This window comes from Miscanthus floridulus, chromosome 8 (genome assembly GCF_019320115.1).
Source record: "Miscanthus floridulus cultivar M001 chromosome 8, ASM1932011v1, whole genome shotgun sequence".
In the NCBI taxonomy this organism is placed as follows: domain Eukaryota; kingdom Viridiplantae; phylum Streptophyta; class Magnoliopsida; order Poales; family Poaceae; genus Miscanthus; species Miscanthus floridulus.
This window is the reverse complement of record NC_089587.1, coordinates 120,198,805-120,226,771: the sequence shown is the minus strand read 5'-3', so window position 1 is coordinate 120,226,771 and position 27,967 is coordinate 120,198,805. Positions and strand designations below refer to the sequence as shown.

Here is a 27,967-nt window from a genome sequence, read left to right as displayed (position 1 = left end):
TGCCCGAGTACAATCGACGGAAAGTTTGCTACCAGCGAAGTTCCACAAACAAAACAAGGTAATCATACCAGAATCATTCCTAAAAGGAAAAAGAGGACTTTAATAAAGCAATGCAGTAAAAAGCAATAGAGTACAAGATTACTGCTAATTCAAATGAGTTGAGTACTAACCTATTTTCATCTATTCCAGGAGTGCGTAAAACAACAAAGTTGGTGGAAGTGAACTTAGGTAACCATCCAGTGAAAAGATCAGTTATAATGCATGACAAGGAACTAGACAATTGGTCAATTGTGCCTCTATGTTTGTTGAAAACTATATCATCTTTCTCAATACCAACTGAAGGATCCATAATGAAAACGACACCAGCCTTCAAATCCCAGGCATAACACCACCAAGTTCCATTAACAAACATCGGAACAAAAAATTGACAAGAAAAGAAACTGGTATGAATTTAAAGTTAAATGAATGGAGATCAGCCGAACAAAAATTTATGTAATAATATCAAACCATGCGGCAACTTGAAAGGTCGTAATCAACAGCTGGACCAACAAACTGATCTCTGATTGGTTTGTTTTCGACAAGATTTTTAGCACCGAGAACATGGAGCTACATTCAAGAGAAAAAGTAGACTATTATGGGAGAGAATAAAAATATACTTGCATAATAGAAAACTAAATGTATTTAAATAGCTTTGCATTAATCAGAAAATGAACTAACATTTTTTTAGATAAAGGAAAAGTACGCACTGCATAGTCTGGCTCAAGCATATGCCGCCATCTCAATGGTACGTCAGCAGGATATATAGCTTTGTCGAGTTGTTTCATTCGCCGTATTGATACATCCATTACATCAAAGGTCATGGATTTTGTTTGAGCAAAACTGGTCTTTCAAATTGTATCCATCAATCTTCAACAACCTAGGAGTACCATGAATAATCCAGTCCCTGGGAAAAACAAGGCTAAAGTTTACATGTGAAAATAGCAATGATATGCTTCAAAAGGAAAAAAATGTACCTATCCAGGTCCTTCGTACTAGTAGTAGATAGCCACTGAAAAAACTCATTGCTGATGAATGGGTCTATTTCAGGGTGCTTCAATTTCATTGACCAGTGAGATGAAGCAAAACAGCCGTGGTGAGCTATTTTTTCGGCTCAAAAGAATAGTTGTAATCAGAGTCAAAGGAAGAAGCATTCAAATCTATTGCATTCATTGACTCGAGCATCCTTATACCCAAACACGCACCAGAGTAAATCCTATTCTCAGTTGTTGGTGATATGTTAGGTGAAAAACTAGTCATCTTAAGGGTAGCCTGAGGAGTGTCAAAACCTCTAGCATTCATAGATCCAGGTAGTGACTTATCTTCTTGAATTTTCTTAGGGTCAGTGTGCTCATTTGAAAAAATAGCATTACCATCAGAAGCTGTACTTGGACAACCAGGAGGTGTATTAAGTTGCCTTTCCTGTAAACCCACATACGTGAGGTACCGAGAACTATTAGCACCAGGAGTGTCATATCCTAATGACTTGAAAGAACCAGTGAATGACTGGTCTGCTGATCTTTTGCTAGAATCAGTCTCCTCTCTAGGAATAAGTTCATTACCAGCAACAGCTCCACATGAAGAAGCAGGAGGAGTATTGGGTTGGTCTTCCTGTAAACCAACAGACCTAAATTGTTTTTTAGAACTATTTACAGCAGGTGAGCATGGATATGCAACATTGTTAACAAATCTAGGAACATTTGTATGCAACATGGTAGTGTGCTCTCTGTTAGGACGAGATTCACTTTTAGGTTGCTTGCTTTGACATTGATCATTGATACCTGTGCATTTTGGAAAAAATGAAAGGAATTAGAATTCTGTGATCAAGCTAAAAAGATGGAGAATGCAGAGATCACCTGTTTTCAAAACTTACTTAGAGTTCTGTGATGACGCTGAAAATTATTCATGCCTTTTAGCATTTTAGTGCTACTGCTGCCGCCTACAACAGTTACACTAGGTATCCTAGTCCTTGGCATCTTGGAGTGTATTATGTTATCTTCACCTGTTTCAGAGAATGCATATATGTTCAAAACGATAAACCTTGATCAAATTCAACCCCAAAATGAAAAAGACAGCTCACCTTCTGTACTTGAATCAGTTCCGCTGAGAAAATCTTTATAGCTCCTACGTTTGGTGTCACAATTATTATTTGCTGGCTCAGAAGTGTTCCTTGTAGAGAAACAGTTGCTATTTTCTAATAACTTTTGGGCAATGTTGGCATTTTCTTTGACAATAGAAGCTGCCATCGAGCGATATGACTTGTATATATGATTTAAGCATCTGGCATTGTATAGCTTCAAGTCATCAAGAATTTTATCATCGACCTAAAATCAAGTATAGGTGAATATAAGTTAATTAATTAAAACAAACTGTAGTACCACAAAATATAATGTGCGTGCATGAAAACATAATACCTTTCCTTGGAACTTCTCCCTGACTATAGCAGCAAAATCTAGCACATCGGTTCCAAGACTTGGTGTAGTTTTAAAAAGGGTTGGCAGTGGTGAAAGAGTGTTGGAATAATATGTTATATCTTGATTGTTGAGCACAGGACATGTGGTTTGATCCCTTATCGTACGCTTTTGTTCTGACGGGTACAGTGGTGGTGAAGGAGTAAAACCAGTGGGTGCAGCAATGATCATTTGTTGATTCCCGAACATATAACATGTGTTACTTGATCGCAAAACCTATCAATGTTTGTGAAACCTGATTAGAAATTATTCAACTGATTTCTATACTAAGAAATTTTTGTGGTTGAACAAGCAATACCTGGTTACGACCAAACTCTGAGGTACTTGAAGCCACCAAAGGGACAACCCTATCTGCTTCGATCATCTCTTTGAAGCGATCATTAGAAAAATTCTTCCAACGTGGTAACATGTCATGTGGGAGATTCAATTCACCTAGATCGATGTTATCGAGGTAGAAAATCTACATTGGAAAAAATGCATGGATTTTATGAGAATAAGCATGATTCATATAAAGAATTATAGCGAGTAATTAATTCTATGTCAATAGACCAAGACTAGTTAATGTCATTCAAAAATATAACATAAGCATTGTGTTATACCTGTAAGATTAACGAACAACCAGCAACTGTGTTCAATGACCTCTGACAAGGGATTACCCAATTCACCAAATGTGCGGCGTCCAGCAAATTTGAAAGGACATAAGCACTCCAATTGTACAAAGGGATTTCATCAGGATTCTGCAGAGCACCCCAAAAATTTGTATGACCATCAGGATTGTTAGGACTTGGAGCAAGAAAGCGTCCCATCACAAAAATGACAAAGGCGGTCTTGAAATTATCTGAATGCTCATTACTCAAGACTCTTGGCAATTCCTGTTGGACAAATGTTTCTGCTGATTCAACAGTGCCATTTCCATAATCCAGGAAAGCAAGTTTTGACTTGATGAAAGCCAACTTCTCATCAACAGTTTCTAGTGAATCATCAACAATGTCAATCCTAGAGAATTTTAGGCCACTAATGTTGCCAATGTGCTCTGGGGTCATAGGCAAACTGTTTCCATCGCCAACAGTCATATGACCATGATACCATTTCACTCGGTTTAATAACCAAAAATAAAATGATTTGTTCTCATAAGTAATGTCAGGGAGAGAGAGGAGACCACCGTGTTGGAGTTGTTCCAAATTCACTCCAGGATATAGGCCAGGCTTCTGACGGAGCGAAGCGGAGGCCCGTCGCCGGAGGCTTGGGCCGGAGCGTAGCGGTATATATACCCTTGCTAGGGTTTCGTGGAGACTTGATTCTCTTGTAAGCCGCCATAGGCGTGTAACCCAAAACTCTTGAGATAGTGAGATTGTTGCTGGCTGGTGCCCGTGGTTTTTCCCCTTCACATCGGAGGGGTTTTCCACGTTAAATCGTGTGTCTCCTCTATGGTTTGATTCTTTACTTCATATTCCTATACGTCGTTCATAACAAGTGGTACCGGAGCTTTGGTTGCTGTTAGGGTTCATGACGACGTCGATGAAGTTCGATCTTCCGCTGCTGAACTACGACACGCGGTTCTCGCTATGGCAAGTCAAGATGCGGGGGATTCTGGCGCAGACTCATGACTATGATGAGGCGCTGGATAGTTTCAGAAAGAGGAAGGCCGAGTGGACTCCAGAAGAGATCCGCAAGGATCAGAAGGCGCTCGCCCTAATTCAGTTGCATCTTCATAATGATATTTTGCAGGAGTGTCTGAAAGAGAAAACTGCTGCAGAACTATGGCTGAAACTGGAATCGATCTGTATGTCCAAGGATCTAACCAGTAAGATGCAGATGAAGATGAAGCTGTTCACCCTGAAGATGAAGGAGGAGGATTCAGTGATGAGCCACATCGCTGAATTCAAGAAGATCGTCGCCGACCTAGTGTCGATGGAGGTGAAGTATGATGATGAGGACTTAGGTCTTTTGCTGTTATGTTCTTTGCCAAATTCGTATGCAAATTTTCGTGACACCATACTTTTGAGCCGTGATGAACTAACCCTAAAGGAAGTTTATGAGGCTCTCCAGTCTAGGGAGAAGATGAGAGGCATGGTGCAGAATGACGGGACGTCGTCCTCCAAGGGCGATGCTTTGCATGTGAGAGGCAGAACTGAAAACAGATCCTCCAATGATGGCAATGATGGTAGAAAGAACTACGAAAGGAGAGGCCGTTCAAAGTCCAAGCCGCATGGTAATAAAAAGTTCTGTGTTTATTGCAAGCTGACAAATCATAATGTTGAGGATTGCAGAAAAGTACAGAATAAGGAGAAGAGGAAAAACAAGTCGGCTGGTAAGGTCTCTGTTGCTGCTGCTGCGTCTGATGATGATTCTGGAGATTGTCTGGTAGTATTTGCTGGTTGTGTTGCTGGTCATGATGAATGGATTCTCGATTCCGCATGTTCATTTCATATTTGCACTAACAGAAATTGGTTTAGCTCGTATAAGTCTGTGCAGAAAGGGGATGTTGTGCGGATGGGAGATGATAACCCGTGTGACATTGTGGGGATTGGATCAGTTCAGATCAAGACTGATGATGGCATGACACGCACGCTGAAAAACGTCAGGTATATACCAGGGATGTCCAGAAATCTTATCTCATTGAGCACGCTTGATGCAGAAGGTTACAAATATTCTGGTTCAGATGGCGTTCTGAAGGTATCAAAAGGTTCTCTTGTTTGCTTGAAAGGTGATCTTAATTCTACAAAGTTATATGTCCTTAGAGGGTGTACTTTACCTGGTTCTGATTCCGCTGTTGCTGCTATTACTAATGATGAACCTAGTAAAACTAACCTTTGGCATATGCGTTTGGGACATATGAGTCACCATGGTATGGCAGAATTGATAAAGAGAAACCTGTTGGATGGCTGCACTTCGAGTAAAATAAAGTTTTGTGAGCATTGTATTTTCGGGAAGCATAAAAGGGTACATTTCAACACTTCAGTTCACACCACTAAAGGTACTCTTGATTATGTTCATGCTGATTTATGGGGTCCTTCCCGTAAGTCCTCACTTGGTGGTGCTCGTTACATGCTTACAATTATTGATGATTACTCTAGAAGGGTTTGGCCTTATTTTCTGAAACAGAAAGATGATACTTTTGTTGCTTTTAAGGACTGGAAAGTAATGATAGAAAGGCAAACTGAAAGGAAGGTAAAATTGCTTCGTACTGATAATGGTGGAGAATTTTGTTCGCGTGAATTTAATGATTATTGCAGATCGGAAGGCATTGTTAGGCATCACACCATACCCCATACTCCACAACAGAATGGTGTGGCCGAACGCATGAACAGAACCATCATGTCCAAGGCCCGTTGCATGCTGTCTAATGCCAGGATGAGCAAGCATTTTTGGGCTGAAGCTGCTAATACTGCCTGTTACTTGATAAACAGGTCGCCTTCTATTCCACTAAATAAAAGAACTCCCATTGAGGTATGGTCTGGTACGCCTGCTGATTATTCACAGTTGAAAGTTTTTGGATGCACTGCTTATGCTCATGTTGATAATGGAAAATTAGAGCCTAGAGCTGTTAAGTGTCTTTTCCTTGGTTATAGTTCTGGAGTCAAAGGCTATAAATTGTGGAATCCTGAAACAGGAAAGACTTTTATGAGCAGGAGTGTTGTTTTCAATGAATCTGTGATGTTTACTGACAGTTTGCCCTCAGATCATGTTCCAGAAAAAGAGCTGCAGCGTATGCGCATGCAGGTGGAGCATGTTGATGATGATACAGGTGTGCAGGTGGAGCCTGTTGATGAGCATGGTGACCATGATAATGATGTTGCTGAGGATGATGCTCATGATGATGTTCAGCAAACTCCTCCTATTTTGCAGTTAGAGGAGGATTTACCTATTGCTCAACGCAAGTCAAAAAGGACAATTGCACCTCCTAAGCGTCTTATTGAAGAGTGTAATTTATCTTACTATGCTTTGAGTTGTGCTGAACAGGTGGAGAATGTTCATGAGCCAGCAACCTATAAAGAAGCTATTCGTTGTGGTGATACTGAGAATTGGATTTCTGCTATGCATGAGGAGATGCAGTCTCTTGAGAAGAACAGTACATGGGAGATTGTACCTTTGCCTAAGAATAAGAAGACCATCAGCTGCAAATGGATCTTCAAGAGAAAGGAGGGTTTATCTCCAAGCGAGCCTCCAAAGTATAAGGCAAGGTTAGTTGCTAAAGGCTACAGTCAAATTCTGGGTGTTGACTACAATGATGTGTTCTCTCCAGTGGTAAAACACAGTTCAATTCGTACTTTCCTTAGTATTGTTGCTTCACATGATCTTGAGCTTGAGCAGTTAGATGTGAAGACTGCGTTTTTGCATGGAGAGCTTGAGGAGGACATATACATGAACCAACTAGAAGGGTTCATAGTGCCTGGCAAGGAAAAATATGTGTGCAAGTTGAAGAGATCCTTGTATGGTTTGAAACAGTCCCCTCGTCAGTGGAACAAGAGGTTTGATTCATTTATGTTAGCACACAGTTTTAAAAGATCTAAGTATGATAGCTGTGTTTACATCAAGCATGTTAATGGATCACCTATATATTTGCTGTTATATGTTGATGATATGCTGATTGCTGCCAAGAGCAAGATTGAAATCACTAAGTTAAAGAAGCTATTGAGTAGTGGTTTTGATATGAAAGATCTTGGTAGTGCTAAGAAAATTCTTGGTATGGAAATTAGTAGAGACAGAAAATCTGGTTTGCTATTTCTTAGTCAACAAAATTATATCAAGAAAGTTCTTCAGCGTTTCAACATGCAAAATGCTAAGGTTGTTAGTACCCCTATTGCACCTCACTTTAAGTTGTCAGCTACTCAGTGTCCTAGTACAGATGCAGAGATTGAATACATGTCAAGGGTTCCTTATTCTAGTGCTGTTGGGTCTTTGATGTATGCCATGGTTTGCTCTCGTCCAGATTTGTCATATGCTATGAGTCTTGTTAGTAGATATATGTCTAATCCTGGCAAAGAACATTGGAGGGCAGTTCAGTGGATTTTCAGGTACCTCAGAGGCACAGCAGATTCCTGTTTAAAGTTTGGAAGAACTGATAAGGGTCTTATTGGCTATGTGGATTCTGATTATGCTGCTGATCTAGACAGGCGAAGATCACTTACAGGTTATGTGTTTACTGTTGGCAGTTGTGCTGTGAGTTGGAGGGCTACTTTACAGTCAGTTGTTGCTTTGTCTACTACTGAAGCAGAATATATGGCTATTTGTGAAGCGTGCAAAGAATTAATTTGGCTGAAAGGTTTGTACGCTGAGCTTTGTGGAGTTGAATCTTGCATAAGTTTGTACTGTGACAGTCAAAGTGCAATTTACCTCACTAAAGATCAGATGTTCCATGAGAGAACTAAGCACATAGATATCAAGTATCATTTTGTGCGTGATGTGATTGAAGAAGGTAAGCTGAAGGTATGCAAAATTAGTACTCATGATAATCCTGCTGATATGATGACAAAGCCTGTTCCTGTTGCTAAGTTTGAGCTGTGCTCAAGCTTAGTTGGTTTAATTGGATAGTCCAAGAGACTATTGTTGGCACAAGTGGTTTTCTATCTTTTGTTATGTTCAGGATGAAGGGTTGATTTATGATACAAGATGAATTTGTCTCAAGGTGGAGTTTGTTGGAGTTGTTCCAAATTCACTCTAGGATATAGGCCAGGCTTTTGACGGAGCGAAGCGGAGGCCCGTCGCCGGAGGCTTGGGCCGGAGCGTAGCGGTATATATACCCTTGCTAGGGTTTCGTGGAGACTTGATTCTCTTGTAAGCCGCCATAGGCGTGTAACCTAAAACTCTTGAGATAGTGAGATTGTTGCTGGCTGGTGCCCGTGGTTTTTCCCCTTCACATCGGAGGGGTTTTCCACGTTAAATCGTGTGTCTCCTCTGTGGTTTGATTCTTTACTTCATATTCCTATACGTCGTTCATAACACACCGAACCCAATAGATTCAACAATGTTCCTTTTCCTTTCATCAAAACCTGATATGACCTGATAAACCTTGTGTGGAGAACTAAGAAATGTAACAGAATCTAAATCAAATGAATTTGCAAGCACAGTTGATAGAGGAGTAGTATCAATGACAGATCTGTGGGGATGTTGTGAATGCAATGAATAGTTTTGAGATAATCTGCTCAACCGTCTATGCCGTGGTTTATCAGAACCACTGGATCCACTATCCATGTCTGACATTGCGTAACTAAAAATAGTACAAAATACAACAGAGTTCTAATTAATTTGCTTGAACAGATGAAAGAACTACGATAGCCAATATTATTAAAAAGAACACAAGAACTTAAAGAAATGTAGTAAGGATGTAGGAAATACGGATTTAACATAAGAAACCAAAGCAAAAAGAACAAATTGGATACAAGGAATGGAGAAACACAGCAAGCCTTCGATGGATGGCAACGGTCATACCAGGGCTTGGAGAAAGAGATGTGGATGGGAGGAGTAGCTGCTATGAAACGATGTCAAGAACCAACGCCCTCAAGGAAGAATAGGCTCCTAGAGGTACAATGGAATGGTTCGTGACTACTTGAGTACCTACGGGCAGTGGTGTGGCCAACAACCAAACAGCTCGAAAAGACTAAACAAAAACAAAGAAGGTACAGGGGAAGGCAGTGGTAATAAAATAACGAGAGGAAAGGGATGTCATACTATTCAGAGTGACTTCAGAAAGAGTGAATCCATGGGTACCCTAAGGAATGTAAATAAAATAAAAAATACCAATACTGTAATAAAAATAAAAGCAAAATATTGCGTGAAATGAAAAAAGTTGACAAATGCTATGGTCCATGGTAATTAAGGGAGATACAATATTGTTCATACAAATATGTTTGGTACGAAAATATTAAGGCCCTAATACAAAGTTGTACTATTCTACAGCTTGAAATATTGGCCGTTTCTCTGATAGATTAAAAAGGAGGACTCCAGATGTTGCACGGCTTGTACAACACGATAGCTAGTTTCACAAGAAACTGATAAAATGATTTCATCAATGGTGAGCTGCAAATAAGAACAAAAAAAGGTGAGAATGATACAAATGTTGTGGAAATTAATCTTAAGAAATAGGGTCAAAGTAAGTTGTTACTTACACCATTGTGATCGGAGATGATGTCAAATATTTCGCTTTCTATTGAACCTTCAGGTAAGTCTACCTCGGTGGAATTAAAAAACTTACTTTCATTATCAATTAGATCCCATGATTCATCTCCGATATTATTCGAGGATATAGGAGCATCAACATCATTATCTGATCCATCTATCTCCATGTTGTCAAGGTCAAGATTAAAATCCTTAGCCATACCTTTAACACAGTGTATAAAAATAGCACTGAACCTATTGACAAAATTTTGCACAGGGTACAATGAAGTGTTGTGAACTAATTGAAGACATAGTTTAGTAACTGTAAGTTATATAAACGTAGTCATGGAAAAACATTACCAAATTGACTCCGTCAACAAGGGACAAGTTCTCAGGAGTCGATGGCCTATATTTAGCAATATTCCTAAGAACCTGGTCACTACAAATTGCATACCTATGTAGAGAAAACAAAATAATTAATATGAAAATAGTAATAGCAGGAAAAATAAAAACAGTTGGAAAGAAAAAATGAATCGTTAAAATAGGAAAGTACGGTGCTGCATGATTGTCTTTAGCTATCATCTTCCGAGCTTCAAGAAGCATTTGGTACAGCAAGATCTCATCCTAGAGAGAAAAAAAATTATGTATTAAAATTCATGCTAGGAAAATAAATTCATTAATATCTTAAAGAAATGTGCAAAGTCATGTATTGAAATCCATGGAAAAATAAAAGGTCACTACCATACTTTTGAAAGAAAATCGAGCTCAGGAGCGATTTCCGGATCACTAGACGTGGAGTAATCATTGTCAGACAACATTTCATCTATGACCCTTAAGATGAGAGGATGTCCAGAGTAATGGTAGGAGTGAAGGAATTTCTCTCCATCAGCAGATATGCTGTTGAAAAAGAAGTATCATGAGCCGTCAAAAGAAAAACATTAATGCGAAAAATATTTGGGAAAAAACAACTATAAACCTGACAAATCTGTATGACCCATTGACGATTTGATTAAGATAACCTGCATCAAATGATATTCATTGAGAAAATTATCATAACTTATATTTACTAATATATCAAAATGGCTAATATAACTTTATTATGAAAAAACAAATATGCTACAGACAATGACATTAGTTACCATTGGCTAATAAAATTCCACCTAGACCTTTCCACCAGTTGGCTTCACGTGATTTCCCAAGGCCATAGAATTTAGAATTTTGGAAATAGTTGGTTATAACCTTCTTGCACTAATGTTTAAAATAAAACAATTATAACAAATACACTAGGTAAACAGAACACTGAAAAGGATGGTTGTAATTAACATAGATACATGTGATCCTCTAAGCACATTGATAGGGAAGTTTAGGCCCCAACGTCCACCACACTCGTTGACACAACCAAGCAACATCACAGCCTCGGTTGATAAGTCTTTCTCCTTGCCGACCCTTGATGTGCAATTGTCGCAATTACCTGTGGTTACCAAAATGAAAGACCCACTATGTAAAAAACGATTTTTACCAACGGTTCGATTTTTTTGTAGGGGCGGCTGGTGATGGAGCCGCCCCTACAGTGGCATGCTCGGGTGCCCAAACACCAGCCGCCCCTACAAATGGAATAGCAGGGGCGGCTGGTGATACGAGCCGCCCCTACAAATGGGGTCTGATTTATAGGGGCGGCTCAATCACCAGCCGCCCCTGTAGTTTATATTTGTAGGGGCGGCTGGTGATTGAGCCGCCCCTACAAATGCCCCCGTATACATAGCTCCAATTTGTAGGGGCGGCTCAATCACCAGCCGCCCCTACAAATGACCCACATATAAAAAGGCTGCAGAACCTTTTTCCTCCTCGGGTCACTCACTCCAACCCGTGAAAAAAAGGTGGGGAGGCCTTGGGCACCTCCAAAAAACTGCTCTACTAAGGGGGAAGGTTTTGGTCTCAAATCCTTTGGTGGAGAGGTTGTAGAAGGTAAGAAAATGCTATTCCACACTTTTTTTTGAAGTTGTAATGGTTGGTTAGTGAGTAATTAGAGTTTTGTTTTTCTCTCTCTTCTATGGTGCTTGAGCTACTTATGAAGCAATTAGACCCAAGTTTTAAATGCACTAGGGTAAATTAAGGAGGGGAACAAGATCATACCCTTATTTGGTCCATGTTTCTTGATTTTAGTGAACAATTAGTTAGTTTTATGGATGTTTCATGTGCATGATGATCTAGATCTAGGGTTTGATTTTTTTATTAATTTCGTTTTTGTAAATTTATGTTTGATGAAATTGGACTAGGGTTTGTATGAAAGATATTGGGTAAAGTATAATTGTTGCTAATTGTTGTCTTTGAAATTGTTTATTGTAATCAATAAATATGTATTTTAATTATTTATGGATAAATGGGCCATTAATTAATTTTTCTCTACCATGGTGTGTTTGTATGCTTCATGTAATTATATTAGATTTATATTCATATATATCTGAAGTATATACAATTATTCTCAAGTAATTAATACTTTGATTCATTTTTATATATATCTGAATAAGTAGTCCTTTAATGTTTGTTTTGTTGTTGTTGTTGTAAAAGATGGAGTACATGAACTCTTGGATGTATGGTTCGTTAAGGTTCAAGGCAGGTTTCCGTGAAGAGGTGGATAAATTTATTGAAGCCGCAACGAAGCATGCAACGACAATGAAAGAGAATAAGGATACAATTATTTGCCCCTGTAAAGATTGCAAGAACCGTATGGCATAGACAGATGTGACTATCATCAGATCACATTTGATTATGTGAGGATTTGTTGAGGACTACACAGTGTGGATTCATCATGGTGAAACGGTTATTGTTAACAACGAGGATGATGAGGAATACGACAACGAAACCATAGAATCCCTGTCCCAATATTCAGCAGAGCTTGATGCACGAATGGATTTCGAGTTTGGTAATGAACAAGGTGGTGATGCTGGTGGTTGGGATGGTAACGATGAAGGTGGTGCCAATAATGATGGTGGAGCACGTGTCGAGGATGAAGATGATTTAGAGGATATGATTCAAGCCCTTGGACCAGAGATTTTACTAAATAGCCCGAAAGGTCTAGAAAATTTGGAAAGGGTGACAAAAGCATCGAAGGAGACTGTGTATGGTGTTGAAAAGGGCTGTTCGACACATTGGACATTGCTACATTTCATACTTGAGCTGCTCATCCTAAAGGCTAAGTACGGCTGGTTAGACTATAGTTTCAATGATCTATTGCATCTCCTATCATGGGTGCTGCCACAACCAAACTCAGTTCCCGCCAACACATACCAAACGAAGAAGGTCATAAGTCCATTGACAATGGGGGTTGAAAAAATACATGCATGCCCCAACCACTGTATACTTTTTCTTGGCGAAACGTTCAAGTCACTAGATAAATGTCCCCGGTGTGGGGCCAGCCGGTACAAGAACAATGACCTTTACGGTGGGGACGAACCCTCCACGGGGAAAAAGAGGAATAAGAAGGGTACAAAAAAGGTGGTACAAGAATCTCAGCCCCCAGAGGATACTCCATTAGGCAACGATGCAAAGCAGAGAAGAATTCCTGCCCTAGTAATGTGGTACCTGCCAGTGACCGACCGCTTGAGACGTATCTTCCTAAACCCTAAAGAAGCCGCACTCATGACATGGTGGGATGATGAGCGCAAGGTGGATGATGATAAGATTGCACACCCGGCTGATTGTAGTCAGTGGCAAAGGTTTGATGAGAAGCACAAAGAATTCAGCGATGACCCAAGAAATGTACGGTTTGGCTTGAGGACCGATGGAATGAATCCCTTCAATGAGAGGATGAGTGACCATAGCATATGGCCAGTGATCTTGACCATGTACAATATCCCAACATGGTTGTGTCAGAAGAGAAAGTACCTTCTCCTCACTATTCTTATTTCTGGCCCTAAACAACCAGGCATTGATATAGACGTGTTCCTTGAGCCCTTGATGCAAGAAATGGAGAGGCTATGGAAGCATGGGGAGCAGATGTATGATGCATTCCGAAAGGAGGACTTCATATGTAGAGCAATAATATTTGTTACTACCAATGATTACCCCGCCCTGTTTGCTTTGTCTGGACAGATCAAAGGAAAGACGGGATGCTTGGTTTGCTTGGATGGTACTACATGGGTGTACCTAGATGCATCCAAGAAGATAGTTTACCTAAGGAACTGACACTTCTTAAAGACAAGTCACAAGTACCGCAATAAATTGTTCTTTAGATTTTATGATAATGCCCTGGAGATTGAACCCCCTCCGGAGAGACATCATAATGGAGAACACGTGTACAGAATGGTGAAAAACATACGCGTCGTCTATGGAAAGAAGAATCCGGATGGGACGAACAGAGATAGAAGCACACCTCCTGTCGAAGGCGTACCTTTCAAGAAACAATTGATCTTCTTTCAGTATCTTCCTTATTGGCCAGACTTGGAGGTCCCCCATGCCATTGATGCTATGCACGTGTAGAAGAATGTCTTTGATAGTCTCATTGCTACCTTGATGGACACAGGCAAGTCAAAGGATGGTCTGAAAGCACGGAAAGACATGGTGCAGCTAAACGTGATGCCACAGCTTCACCCGGTACCTGAGGCTAATGGAAAATACACTCTGCCCGCGGCGTGCTTCAACCTAACACTAGACGAGAAGAAAGCTATATGCACTTTCCTAAGGGGGATCAAAGTCCCAACTGGGTTTTCAGCAAATGTGAAGAAGCTAGTGTCGATGAAGGACTTGTCAATAACACACTGCAAGGCTCACGATTGCCATGTGATGCTGACAATGTTTCTACCTATTGCAATCAGGGCTATAAAGCCAGAGTTCTTGAAAATGGCCATCACCCGCATGTGCTACTTCTTTTCGAGGAGCTCACAGAAGACAATTGGCAAGGAAGAGCTGAGTGACCTACATGAATTTGTGGTGGAGACACAAAACCAACTGGAGATGTGTTTACCTCCTGCTTTTTTTGATATAATGCCACATCTCATGATTCACATGGTTCATCAAATATAGGCGCTTGGCGCTTGTTACTTGCATGAAATGTGGTCCTATGAGCTGTTCATGTCAGTTCTAAGTCAATACGTGCATAATCAAGCATTCCCAGAGGGCTCCATGATAGAGGGTTATAGTACTGAAGAAGTCGTCGAGTGCTGTCAAGAGTACCTAAAAGTACAGAAAGGGATTGGTAAACCCGATTCTCGTCACAAGGGTAGGCTGGCTGGGAAGGGCACCAGTGGTAGAAAAGTGTTCATCGACCATGATTACAAAGAGGTGAGTCGGGCGCATTATAGTGTCTTGCAGAGTACACAACTAATGCAACCGTATATTGATGAACACTTGGCTATCATTATGGCGGAGAGAAATGGCCGTTTGGATGATTGGATCATGAAACAACACAAGCAACGACTAACTACATGGTTGATGGACCAAAACATACCGCCTGGAGAAACCATAGACTCTATTACCATCAGTAGGTTGGCGGAGGGGCCATCGAGACAAGTGACATCTTGGAATGCTTATGACATCAATGGGTATACGTACTATACCCACGCAATGGATAGTAAATATGTGAACCAAAACAGCAACGTTCGAATAGAGGCTCTCGATGGATTAGGGCGAACGATCCAATACTTTGGCATCATTGAAGAGATATGGGAACTTGACTATGGAAGGGATATAACGGTGGCCCTGTTTCGATGCCGTTGGATCAAACAACACCAACTAAACGAGATTGGATTGAGAGTCCTGGACCTCGAGAATCTAGGCTACCAAGATGACCCTTGGGTGCTCGCTTCACGTGTCGCACAAGTTTTCTATATGTCTGACCCACAAAGTAACCTCCCCCTGAAGAAGAAGACAAAGCACGTGGTTGCCTCTAGGAAACAACACATTATTAGAGTTGATGGCGTGGACGATGTTGAAGCTTACAATAACTACGATGAGATGCCACTATTCACAGTCTTTCCTAAGAAGACCAGTGTTGTGGAAAAGAACCTCCCCAAAGACAAAATGCCATGGGAACGAAAAGGTGTCAAGGGGAAAGTCGTTACAGCGGGCTAGCTAGTTGTTGAACGTGGAGTGTTTGTGTAAGTGTGTGTTTGTAAGACTTCATTTATGCATGCGTGTGAGACTATATATTTATGTACGTGTGTAAGACTACATATTTTTGTATATGTGTGAGACTACATTTTATGCATGTGAGACTACCCTTTGCAACATCCAGATGACTCTATTTATGTACGTGTGTAAGACTACTTTTATTTTGGTCACAATTGTTTTATATATACACAATTGTTTTTATAATACAGAATTAACAGTTTAAAAAAATAAAAATATATTTCTTGGGGCGGCTGGATCAGAAACCGCCCCTACAAATGCATTTGTAGGGGCGGCTAGATCAGGAACCGCCCCTACAAATCATCCTGTCTATGAAAATGAGGGCGCACGGGTGTTGGCTTTATTTGGTCGCTCTCTTCTCCTCCGACTCCGTCAGGCTGCCCCGCACCTGCGCCCCTTCCCCGCCGACGCCGGCCCACGCCCCTTCCCCGCACCCGTGTGCCCCATCTCCGCGCCCCTCCCCGCACCTCTGCCCCCTCGCCCCCTCCCGCTCCCCCTCCCGCGCACCCGCCCTAGGGTTTCTAGAGGAGTGGCGATGCCGCTGGTGAGCAAGGAGCCTTTTTAGCCTCCAGCGGTCCCGCCCCTGCACGCCGACGACGTAGGCTCCCGGCGCCCCGCTCCCGTTCACCTCGCCTGCCCTAGGACTGCATTCGGTTGGCTGCACACGGCCTTGCCGACCGCCGTCGCCCTACTCCTAGCTGCCCAGGTCTTCGCCGAACCCTTTGCCGACAACGAGCATCCACCAGTCACACACCAGGTATGCCCGCCCCTCTCTTCCCTTCCTTCTAGGCAAAATTGAGCACCCGAACCCTAATTGAGTCACACACCAGGACTGGATTCGGTTTGCTTATACACAGGTTTAGGATTGAAGTTTTCTTTTCTTTTTTAGTTAGTATGCTGCAGTGTCGTGAGATATAAATTGAACATGATATAAGCAGTTTCAAAAATTAGTATGCTTGTGTTTGCTTATACACAGGTTTAGGATTGAAGTTTTTTTTAGAGTGGCAGTTTCAAAAATTTAGGTATCGGGATATCAATTTGTCAACGGATTAGAAATTAAGAATGCAGTTTGCAGGATTTTTTTACATGGTGCTGGTGATGAACATGAAATTTCTAGCAGCAAGTACACATGTTATTTCTTTAATGATCTGTTCTGACTTCCTGGATTATATACTATAGTAAAACTTAATTATTTATTTTTTATCAGCAAGTACACATGTTATTTCTTATTTGCAGTATGACATGATATGATTTGTGGTAGGTTCTTGCATTTGAACTATGGTTGGATTGATACATGACGTTGCAGAGAAGAATTTAGTTTTCATTGTTGAGTTATCAGTTTGACTTCAGCATAATGAGATGTGCTAGATTACTTGTCAAAATATTGCTGCATTGTTCTAGCATGCTGGCTTGACTGTATTTTTTGTATGAAAACTTGTGCTACTTGCTGGACTATGATAGTAAAGTTGTATTACTTGCTGGACTATGATACTTGCTTGACTGTATTAGTTGACAGTTTCAATTTAGGTGATTGTCGTCCACACCTAGCATGTCAAAATCAAGAACTGGAAGCACAAGCAAAAGCCAACTCCTAATATAAATAATACAAAATGCTACTCAACTGTCTTGATGCTTACTACTGTTTGGTTTTGATTGGGCTCCATGGCACTTACACTGCATACTTTCAACTGTCTTGATGCTTACTACTTTTAGCACATGCCACTCTATAACTTTCTTGATGCTTACTACTTTTAGCACATGCCAGTGGTTGCAACTGTCTTGATGCTTACTAGCAGTGGTTGTCACTATCTTGATGCTTACTAGCAGTGGTTGTCACTGTCTTGATGCTTACTAGCAGTGGTCGTCAATATCAAATCCTTAGTACTACTGCTACTAATACTTAACTACTACTTAAGCTATCCTTCCTACTAGTCTGTACTCTTACTCTTACTCTTACTACTACTTCACTACTCTTACTCGTGCCTACTACTTCTCTTACTACTACTACTACTCTACTCCTACTCCTATACTACTACTACTCCACTACTACTGCTACTGCTCTACTCTACTACTTTTACTACTACTCCTCTACTCTACTCTACTATCTCTACTACTCTCTACTTTTCTATACTATTACTACTACATAACTACTGCCACTGCTCTATACTACTACTACTCTATACTACTTAACTGCTGCTGCTACTCTATACTACTACTTAACTACTACTTAAGTTGTCCTTGCTACTACTTTATACTCTTACTCTTACTACTACTTCACTACTCTTACACTACTACTCTTACTACTACTCCACTGCTCTTACTACTCCTACTACTCCTCCTCTTACTACTCCTACTACTCCTCTTACTACTCCTACTACTCGTCTTACTACTTGCTACTCCTAAGTGGCTGCTGCTCTTACTCTACTACTACCACTACTGCTACACTTACTCTACTCTACTACTTTCTACTTACTACTACTACTTGCTACTTCTAGCTACTAACTGTTGGTTGCTGTTGCTTTTTTTGCCAAATCTCCTAGGACTCGCCCAGGACTTGTTGTCCTATCTTTTGCCATCAGCTGCTGCACTATGTTTGCTAAGCAGCTGTTGGTTTTTTTTTGCCAAATCTCCCCTCTCCTCTCCTCTCCTCTCCTTTGTTTTGCCGATGATGAAATTGTCCAAGTACATACATTATATGGAATATGAGCTGATGATCAAGAACTTGTGAGGAACTTGGCATCATTAGCAGTCGCCCCTACATTACCTTCTCCTCTCTTCTCTGTTATGATGCCTTGATGCTCCAAGTTCAAGATCAGATGATGATTGACATGTTTCTGAGGCCTCTACTACTGCTACTACTAGTTTTTTGATATATTGTTGTTTTATAGGACTACTTTGGTTTATAGCCCTTTTTTATTTCTTATACCTTCTCACGTACCTAAAGCACACTTTCTTGCATCTTTTAGAATAAAGCACGGAATAATGTCGTGGACAACAGACAGTGCAGCTCGATGCCCCGAGCATGATGAGCAGCCAACCCTTGAGGAGCAAGCACTAGAGGACCAGCTTACTTAGGAATAGTTCGATAATGAGGTAGAAAAGGATCTAGAAGTGATGCTTACTCAGGAGGAGTGTGACGAGGAGGAAGGCCCCGAAGGAGAGACTGCTGAAGGCGAAGAAGAAGAGGATGATGATGATGATGACTCAGAAGAGGGATATGAAAGTCCTGAGGATCCTTTCCCATGTGAACCAAGAAGGAGGCCAACGGAGGAAGATTTGGACAAGGATTTTGACCTGAACAAGGAGGTAGGGAAGAAGCCTTAGCTTGTAAATTTTGCTAAAGCTTTGGTAGTGTTACCTCTGCTAACACTTTGACCTGTCCTATATACAGGTCCCTCATGAAACTCAGAAAAGACGACGTCGATGTCCATGACATCTCGCTGGGCAAGACGGAGTAGAGGAAAGGAGAGCAGAGGCAACAACCATAGAGACAGATCACGATGCCTCTGCTCCACAAACTCAAGGCACAACCACGACTACCAAGCCTAAGAGGAAATGAGGGGATAGAAAATGAAATCTATATCCAGATAAGGCATGCTATGTGATAACCGAGGTCAGGCCAGCAGGGGAGATTCTTGAGCCGAAGGAATTAAGAGGATGATTCCGTAATGCGATCGGGGCCCTAGTAAGAGATAAATTGAACCCAGCAATCCCTAACTGGAAAGAGGTACCAGAGAACACAAAGAATGAACTATGGGACAGACAGCTGAAGGTCAATTTTAGATTTCTAGAGGGTAAGCACAAATTGGTAAAAAAAATGCTATTAGGATGATGGGAGAGTCATTCCGATGTTGGAGGTCGGAGCTCAACATGAAGTATATCCAAAAGGGGTTAACTCCCTTCAACGAGTTTGGCAAAATAACTCCTAGTCAATGGGAGGAGCTCGTGGCTTAGAAGACTTCACTGGAGGCATTAGAGCTCAGTGCCCGTAACACCGAGCTGGCAAAGAGGAACAAACACCACCATCATCTAGGCCCCGGTGGCTACTATGCCAAGGAAGAGCAGTTTAGGAAGATGGACGAAGAGGCCGCAGCTGCTGGGAATATCGATGTGACAAATTTGAAGGTACGCTTAAGGAACTGGATATATGCGAGGAGTACAGAATCATTCGGTAGTAATCTTAAGTTTGATAAGCCAGAGACCCAAGAGGCGGTATCAAGGATACTGAAATATGCTAAAGACAAGGAGAAGGGCTCATTCAATCCTTCCAGAGAGAGGGACGAGCTTAGCCTTGGCTTGGGAAACAAGGAGCACACAGGCCGCACCAGGAGGCTAGGGAAAAGGACGACCTAGAAGCAAGGATTCAAAGAGGACAGACACATGTACAAGAAACATGGCCAAGACCGGGAGACTAGTCTTGAGCTCCAAGTGAAGGCTCTAGTTGCGAAGGCGCTGGAGGAGCAAGGACTATCTATGGAGCCACGGATATTAGTGACGCCATCAGGAGAACTGGCATTAGTTGGCAGCCCTCTGAAAGTTCCTAGCAGCCAAGGTTCCACTGCAACCATAACCCCAGTCGATCGCATACGGGAACCAACTAGTTGCACCTTGGTGTTTCTCAGCGGTTGGTAGAACACTGTGATGGAGGTGGCAACGGGTGTGGCACATCCTCCCGGTGGCTTACACCACAATAATAAGATACCACCGGACTATACTAGGGTCGAGGTGCATACAGTGAAGCCCGAGTTCATGTAGTGGAGGATAGACTATGCAACTCCCGAGGGGCTAGTGTTACTCGAAGATGTTATGGGGCAGTTCATCCTCTGGCACAAACGGGACATTATATTGACTGCTTCTTCGCCGCCTCCCCCTCTCCCAAATTTAGAGCGAGTTGTTGAGGTCGAGGAGATATTTTCACCGTCTCGTGACCCCCACATTCCTGAGATGCCACATTCTTCCCCGCCTCCTAGCGAGCATGTGTCTGATGAGATGCCACAACCTTCTCCAGCTTGTACCAAGCAAGTGCATCATGAGATACCACAGTCTTCTCAACAAGCACAACCGATACATGAACAACGAGTGCCTCCTGAAGAAGCTGCAGCACAAGAAGATGAGGACGTGCCTGAATGGGAACTTCGAAAGAAGCATCCAATCACCATAAGGCCAGTTTATGTTCCGATCAAAGACGTCTCGTCGGTGTCCAAGTGGTATTCCCATGACCAGTTCAAGCCTGAGAACCAAGTTAAAAAAGTCCCATCACGGGGTTCTGAGGAGGCTGTCACTAGCAAACTCCACCAAATTGTAAAGCAGTATCCAAATGTTGATGCCATCAAATGGTCAAAGGATTGCTCGAAAACATATGAAAGAGGCAAGCCCTTCCTACCAAACTGGGACATCCAGCGCCTACCACTTGGAATGAGAAGGTTCCATGATTGGTACTTGCGTGTTCTCCCAACGAGCATAGATATCATACAAGCATGCTTCCCCACCGACACATTTGGAAGCCCAGCTAGGAAAATTGTCTTTGACTTCAATGACATGCAGACATGCTTTCACCTAGGAGAAATGGAGATGAATCTAATTCACACGTGGTGCCTGTAAGTCCTTATCCTCCCGATATGATATGAATGTAATCTTTGAATTTTATTGTAACTAACCCACGCCGTGATTTGTAGAATGCAAGTGCACATTGTCAAACAAATGCCAAGTGTGAAAGCCGGGTATGTGGACCCTCAAGCTATAGCCCAAACAAATTTCAATTACCCTAAACGGTGGATACTAGATGCCAAAGAGCTAGCTGCTGCAAAGACTCTTCGGGAGAAAGAGCACATCCGTACGGCGAAACTAAGGGAAGAGTCCCTTAAGGTTGCGGCATACATTGCCCTGGCTTTCAAAAATCTCCAACAACACTCTACTATATGGCTACCATACAACTTCGAGTAAGCTCAACTCTATACTTAAAGCTTTGTTCGATATATTTTATTCGATGCAAAAGACCTTATCTAGTTCTATGATTAAATCCATGCAGCAACCACTGGATTTGTATAGCCGTCGATGTCGGGAGGAGCATGGCATGGGTCTTTGATTCATTAGATAAGGACACAGTGACATACAAAGACTTCATATCGATTCTCAAGACGTATACATATCGACAATCCTCATTAGCTTATATGTTTGTATACATACTTATAACGTTCACTTTTGGATACTAACAAGTTGTATTTGCTAAAATAATTTGAGCAGGGCATTTAGGTTCTATGTCACTAATCATCATGGAAGGCATGATCCAACAAGGAAGGAAAAGCTGGCTATAAAAACACTATGCGCGGTAAGTGTAACTTACTTCTTCAGTACTCCGGTGATGTCAAAAGCATTACTTAACATTTTCATATGCAAAACACACAGTGTCCCAAGCAGAAGCCTGAGAGTGTACATTGTGGATACTATATATGTTCTATGATGAGTAACACCGGTGCTTACAGGAGACACCCCTTAAGGGTAAGTTTGAACCTCTTCACCCGTAGTATAAAAACTTCATAAATGGTATGAAATACTAAACCGAAACTTGTTCTCTTGTAGTGGAGAGAAGAGAAAGGAATGAAAAGAGACCCATACAAGGATGACCAACTCTTAGAGCTCGTCGGCGACCTTTGCAACTTCATATTGGACCAGGTTGTACACGTCAGAGGCGCCTACCATGACCGAGAGTCTGAGTTATGTACAAATCCTCAGTACCAACACCTTCGTGAGACTGAAAGGCTAGCTCTAGGACGTTGATAACAATGTGTATGGAATTTATATATTTAATGATGGATTGTATATATTCTTGTGAATTGGACTTGTAATTGTAGTTTATAGAATACTCTTGTGCTTGTAGTCGCGGTCGCGGGGCGTTCAACAACGCGAACGTTGGTCGTGGGGCGTTCGGCAACGCGAACGCGGTTCGGAATGTTGGTCGCGGGGCGTTCGGCAACACGAACGCGGTTCGGAATGTTGGTCGTGGGACAGCCGCCCCTACAAATCGATTTGTAAGGCCGGCTTGGGAACCGCCCCTTTAAATGCATAATTTGTAGAGACCCTTGCGTAGGGGCGGCTGGGCAAACCGCCCCTACAAAGGGTTACCAGCCGTCCGTAGAAATGCTTTTTGTAGTAGTGACCAAAGGAATATACAAATGTGAATAAAATAAATGTGAAATATTTGGATTCACTACTAACCACAATTGTCACCACCAGCTTCGCTAAAATAATTAAGAATAAGTTGGCGACGGCATGTAGCAAGGACACAATAACTTTCGGCAGCAAAGAAAGATGACATGATAACTTCTTTTTGAGCTTCCTGTATAATGTAATAGTTTAGATGCTGAAAATATGATACAAAAAACTTAAAGGAAAAATGCAAAACTCGCAGTATTAGTTGCAGCACAATAAAAATCACCCCTAGAGAAATCACTTCGGCTATAATAAAGCAAACATGTTGAAGGCAAACCATCGCGTCCGCATCTACCGCTCTCTTGATAGTATGACTCAAGGCTTTTGGGGCAACCAAAATGAATAACACACCTGACATCTGGCTTGTCTATACCCATACCAAAGGCAATAGTGGTCACCATGACAAATACCTCGTCAGTAACAAATGACCAAAAAATGATTGTTACATGTAATAAGTGAAAGCGAAAGATAAATGAACCAAAGAAATGAATAATTTTGGTTATAACTAAAACGAACTTGTGTGCAGCCTCTCTTAAAGCACTATCCATCTGTCCATGATACATTTTTGCATCAACACCAAGAGATTTAAGAGCATCATGTACCTAGTATCAACACCAAGAGATTTAAGAGCATCAACACCAAGAGAGAGAAAATAATAATTAAAATAAATAAAAATAAAAATAAAAGAAAAAACTAAACAAAAAATAAACCAGCCTGCTCAGTGTCACATATTGTGATGCAATATATTATAGTTGATTCACGGGCTGATACCCGACGAGGAACATCTCGTATCAACTCAGCAATTGCTTCGTTACTGCATGTGCTAGATCTAATTAATTTTACTCCACAAAACAAGTAATTAGGTCTATCAAAAGAGCCAATGAATACGAATGGTTCACCTAGGATAAGTGATTTGCAAATATCTTCGTGGACCCTGGTAAATAAATAATGTAAATAGATATCTCTTTCCAGGAAAAACATTAATATAGTTCAATAATAAATCTGGTATTACCTATCAGTAGCCGTTGCAGTCAATGTTAAAAATGGGATACCAAACAATTTAGCTCTTAAACGATGGAGCATTTTGTACTCAATCCTAAATTTGGAACATAATATAAAGAAAAAATAAGAAATAAGCAAATGAAAATTTGACAAGGAAATCCGGATTAATGAAATACCTGATGCAATGTGCTTCGTCCACGGCCAACAGACAAATGCCACGACGGATCATGTTAGACCAAAAACTGAGAGTAACACGATTAGAATGGTGGGTAATTGTTTCTGATTAGTATCTTAACGATGCTTTGAATATATATTAATGATAATACTATCGGGAAGGGAAATTACCTTTTCCGGTGTCTAGTACAACGCATCATACAAACCACTTTGAGCGTAGTTCATTACTACAGCATGATTCTTTTGCGTGCTTCCTAAATAGTCAGAATGCACCCCTCTTTGCTGCAAGCTCATGACCTATAATGCTATATTGTTAAAATAACAAAACAAAATATAGCAATAAAAATAGGGAGAAATGGGCCACCTGGTCTTGCATTAAGGACAACAATGGGCTAATGACAATTGCAGTCTTTTTTTGTTAATAACGGGGGAAGCTGGTAGCTACAAGTGTTAAAAAGGGAGTGCAGAGGAGAGATTGGAGTGTAGAATATTAAACAAAAAATACATAATAGTTCTTGAATTTAGTAAATAATAAATAAGAACACTTTACTGTGGTTCATGATGCCGGCACTTATGAAGGAATTATCACATACCACCTTGATTTGCCGCCACCTGTAGCAATGACAGCTAAACAATCATGGCCCCTTCTAACTGCGTCCACAACATCACGTTGGTATGGTCGTAGGGATGAAAAACCAAAATACTTCTGCGAATGATAAATATGTACATATTAGGAATGTAAACGTGCTATTGAAAATAATTGAATGGTGAAGATGCTTACTTTAAGAACGGCGTCCATGGTAAAGAAAGAGTTAAAGTATGGACAAGGAAGCGGCGAAGGGAACGCTGATAGCATAAATGATGAGTGGCGATGAGAATAGGCGGCCATCTAGCTATGGATAGCTAAAACCTTAGGGGTGTGGTGCCGCTGCCAAACATGTACAAAGAGCAGGATTCCCTGAGGATGACGAGACAGAAAGTAAAAATACTTTAAGGGAATCACTGCAGCGGCACCAGTCTTGTCAACTGCACCATCAAATAATGAACTGGAGAGATAGGTTCACCAGAGGGTATCGAGTACTAAACCAAATATTTGAACGAATATTTGAACGAAAGGCATATAGAAGGTTAGGGCCAAGTAAATCGAGAACGGATGCGACTGTTGCATGTACCACAAAATTATCATGAGGAAAAAAAGAACCTCAAGAATGGTACATAGTTCACGTGAAAGATTCTACTATGAGAAAGAGAGAAAAATAATAAATAGTAAACTTACTATATAATAGGCTACCACCATTCCTAGAACCCCCAACACAACACATATGTTGTATTGTGCTCTGCAAGGCTAGCTTAATCATGGGAAAAGGGTAAAGAAAGGTATGCCAAGTGAATATTTAATTTTGTGTCATACTATGTGATTATTATTACAAGAAGATGTTCTTTTTAACAACTAATATAATTTACTCTGTTCTAATATTTACATATAGAGTTGGAGATGACATTTCCCATGACAACAAATTTGACGGAAAAGCTATTTTAGAGCTCATTAGTAGTCTATATGAGGAAGAAGACGACATGATTGTTTCAGCTGAAGGTGTGGCAAGTGATGAAAACATACGTCACCTTAAGAATCAAACTACTCAAGGGCTAATCAATGGTGTAGATGGCTATATAGTACATGAAAACAATGAATTTTCCTATCCTTTCTGCCCTGACTACTTGAAAATATGCTCATACGCAGATCTCATAGTCCACGCCCACGACATGGCAAGGGATCATAAAAAAAGAAACCAACATTGTGCATCGAGTTCTAGTAGAGTACCTGATGTGGAGCAGGGACCTAGTTAAGTTCCATGAAGAAATAGGCATTCACATGTAGATTACTGCCTAGAGAAGCAATTTGACTTGTGTACTGTTATGTGTCAAATTGAAAATAATTATTGTTACTTATCCGTCTCATATTGTTATGAAGAGAGCCACGTCTGAACTTTAGATTTTATTTTCACCAAATAGTGCTATTGTAGTAATCCATCAAAAGTCAACAGACACACTAATCTGAATAAAATACGGTTGTAAGATCTTAAGGTTCGCTCTTTTATAGTTCATATTTCCATCATTGGCCATTTTACAAATGAAAAAATAGGGAGATATTCTTAGTGTCTCGTAATGAATTAAATTGGGAGTTGTGAAAATGTCGGGGTGCCAAGTTAATATGAGACCTAAATATAAGGGATACTAATTTGGCCAATATCGAAACGTGGGGGGGGGGGGGGGGGGCAAGAGGTACCGAACTGGACAAATAAAAAGGAGGGACTGATCCAAACAGATAATACCAAGATGTAACAAAAAAATGTTCCAATATTGGAGGGGCCTGTAGCAAAATGCTTCGGCCAATATCAAATAGTTCATTTTATATTTGTTGACACAAAATGTGACGCACTGTGCCTCACACACAGCAAGCCGGAAAGCGTGGCTTCAATCAGGTTCCCGGGTGTTTCGTGATCCGGAAGCGTGCCAGTCAGTTTGACCTGAAAACTAACAAGGGATAAAACAATTAAATGTCAAACCGGAACATGTCGGGTAATACCAGACAGTTCCACATATACGGCCCTGAAGCCACTTACAACGACATACAGCTATAGAGAGCTGTCTGCCAACAAGTTCATAAACCATTCAGCTAATCGTAAGGTGAATGCACGTAAAGACCTAATTGCCGAATGCATGTGCATGGGAAGACATGTTTGAACAAGTGAAATTAATTATGAGCTAATGCATAACCAAGCTCGGCAATCCAGCCGAATTGGGGTCCATGAAGAAGGAACGTACAAATAAAAAACGATTAAACTAAGCTAAAACTTGCATCTGCCGCACGACACCTAGTTTCGTTAAAGCTTAAACGTGATTAACATGCATGAACCCGCAACATGTGACAATCTAGATTAAAACAATTCAGCCATTATGAGCATGTTATCTATTTTGCAAAGGTAATATAAAAAAACAATGATCGTTGAAGCACGAATAAAACCACGAGAGAAAGAAGGCCGAACAATATCAATCTAAATTGGGCAGAAGTGTGTTACAAATATATAAAAGGTTTAAAACATGCAACACTGGATAACTTAATGAATCTATTTAGATTTGCCATATCTAATATAGAGCCGATAACTATCTCGCTTTCACTAAGCATATTGAGCAAACGCCTGCCGCACGGTATCTACTCATAAACAAAGCATAAGCAAAGACTTCTTGATTGTCAAGCAAAGATCCGCCGCACGACCATTGAAAACAAACAAGACTACTTGCATCACGTCTAAATCCACCGCATGATACTAAACATGATAACAACGTTGTCGGAACTTATGGAGGTCGATGGATCGATGACTCCTCTCGAAGAACTCGACGACACGACAAGAGGACTCGAAAGTTGGCACGGGGCCGGTTGTATTGATTTGGTTGTGAACCCCCTAAACTTCTAGATTCCTTTATTATTACAACTCTCATCTTTCCGATCGGTCTTGCCTGCCATCTTCTGTTTTCCCGAATGGAGTTACCGTCTTCTGGAGTAACCGACCGCACAAGCATTTAGCCGACCGCTTGTTTTGTTTGCTGAACACCCTTCTTCCCGCATGCGGGTCTACCTGTCATCTTCCAGAATTGACCAAAATCCAGTGTTAACACATGCCCCCTCAATTTCGGGATAAAAGTTGTTTTATTCTGAAATTGACCACAAGCTCTTTCATCCTCCTAGGTCATCACCGTTCAATACCGCAGCCGCTACCCAAAAATTCAAGCTTTCAGCGCAACCTCGGACCTCCTTCGAATCTTCAATGGCGACCCAGGATGAAATCCCA

At 41.1% G+C, this 27,967-nt stretch overlaps 1 pseudogene; it reads right to left on the bottom strand.

Moving 5' to 3' along the window:
- Positions 1–9,401: 9,401 nt before the first annotated feature.
- LOC136469823 (uncharacterized) lies at positions 9,402–24,915 on the bottom strand (annotated as a pseudogene).
- Positions 24,916–27,967: the final 3,052 nt, after the last annotated feature.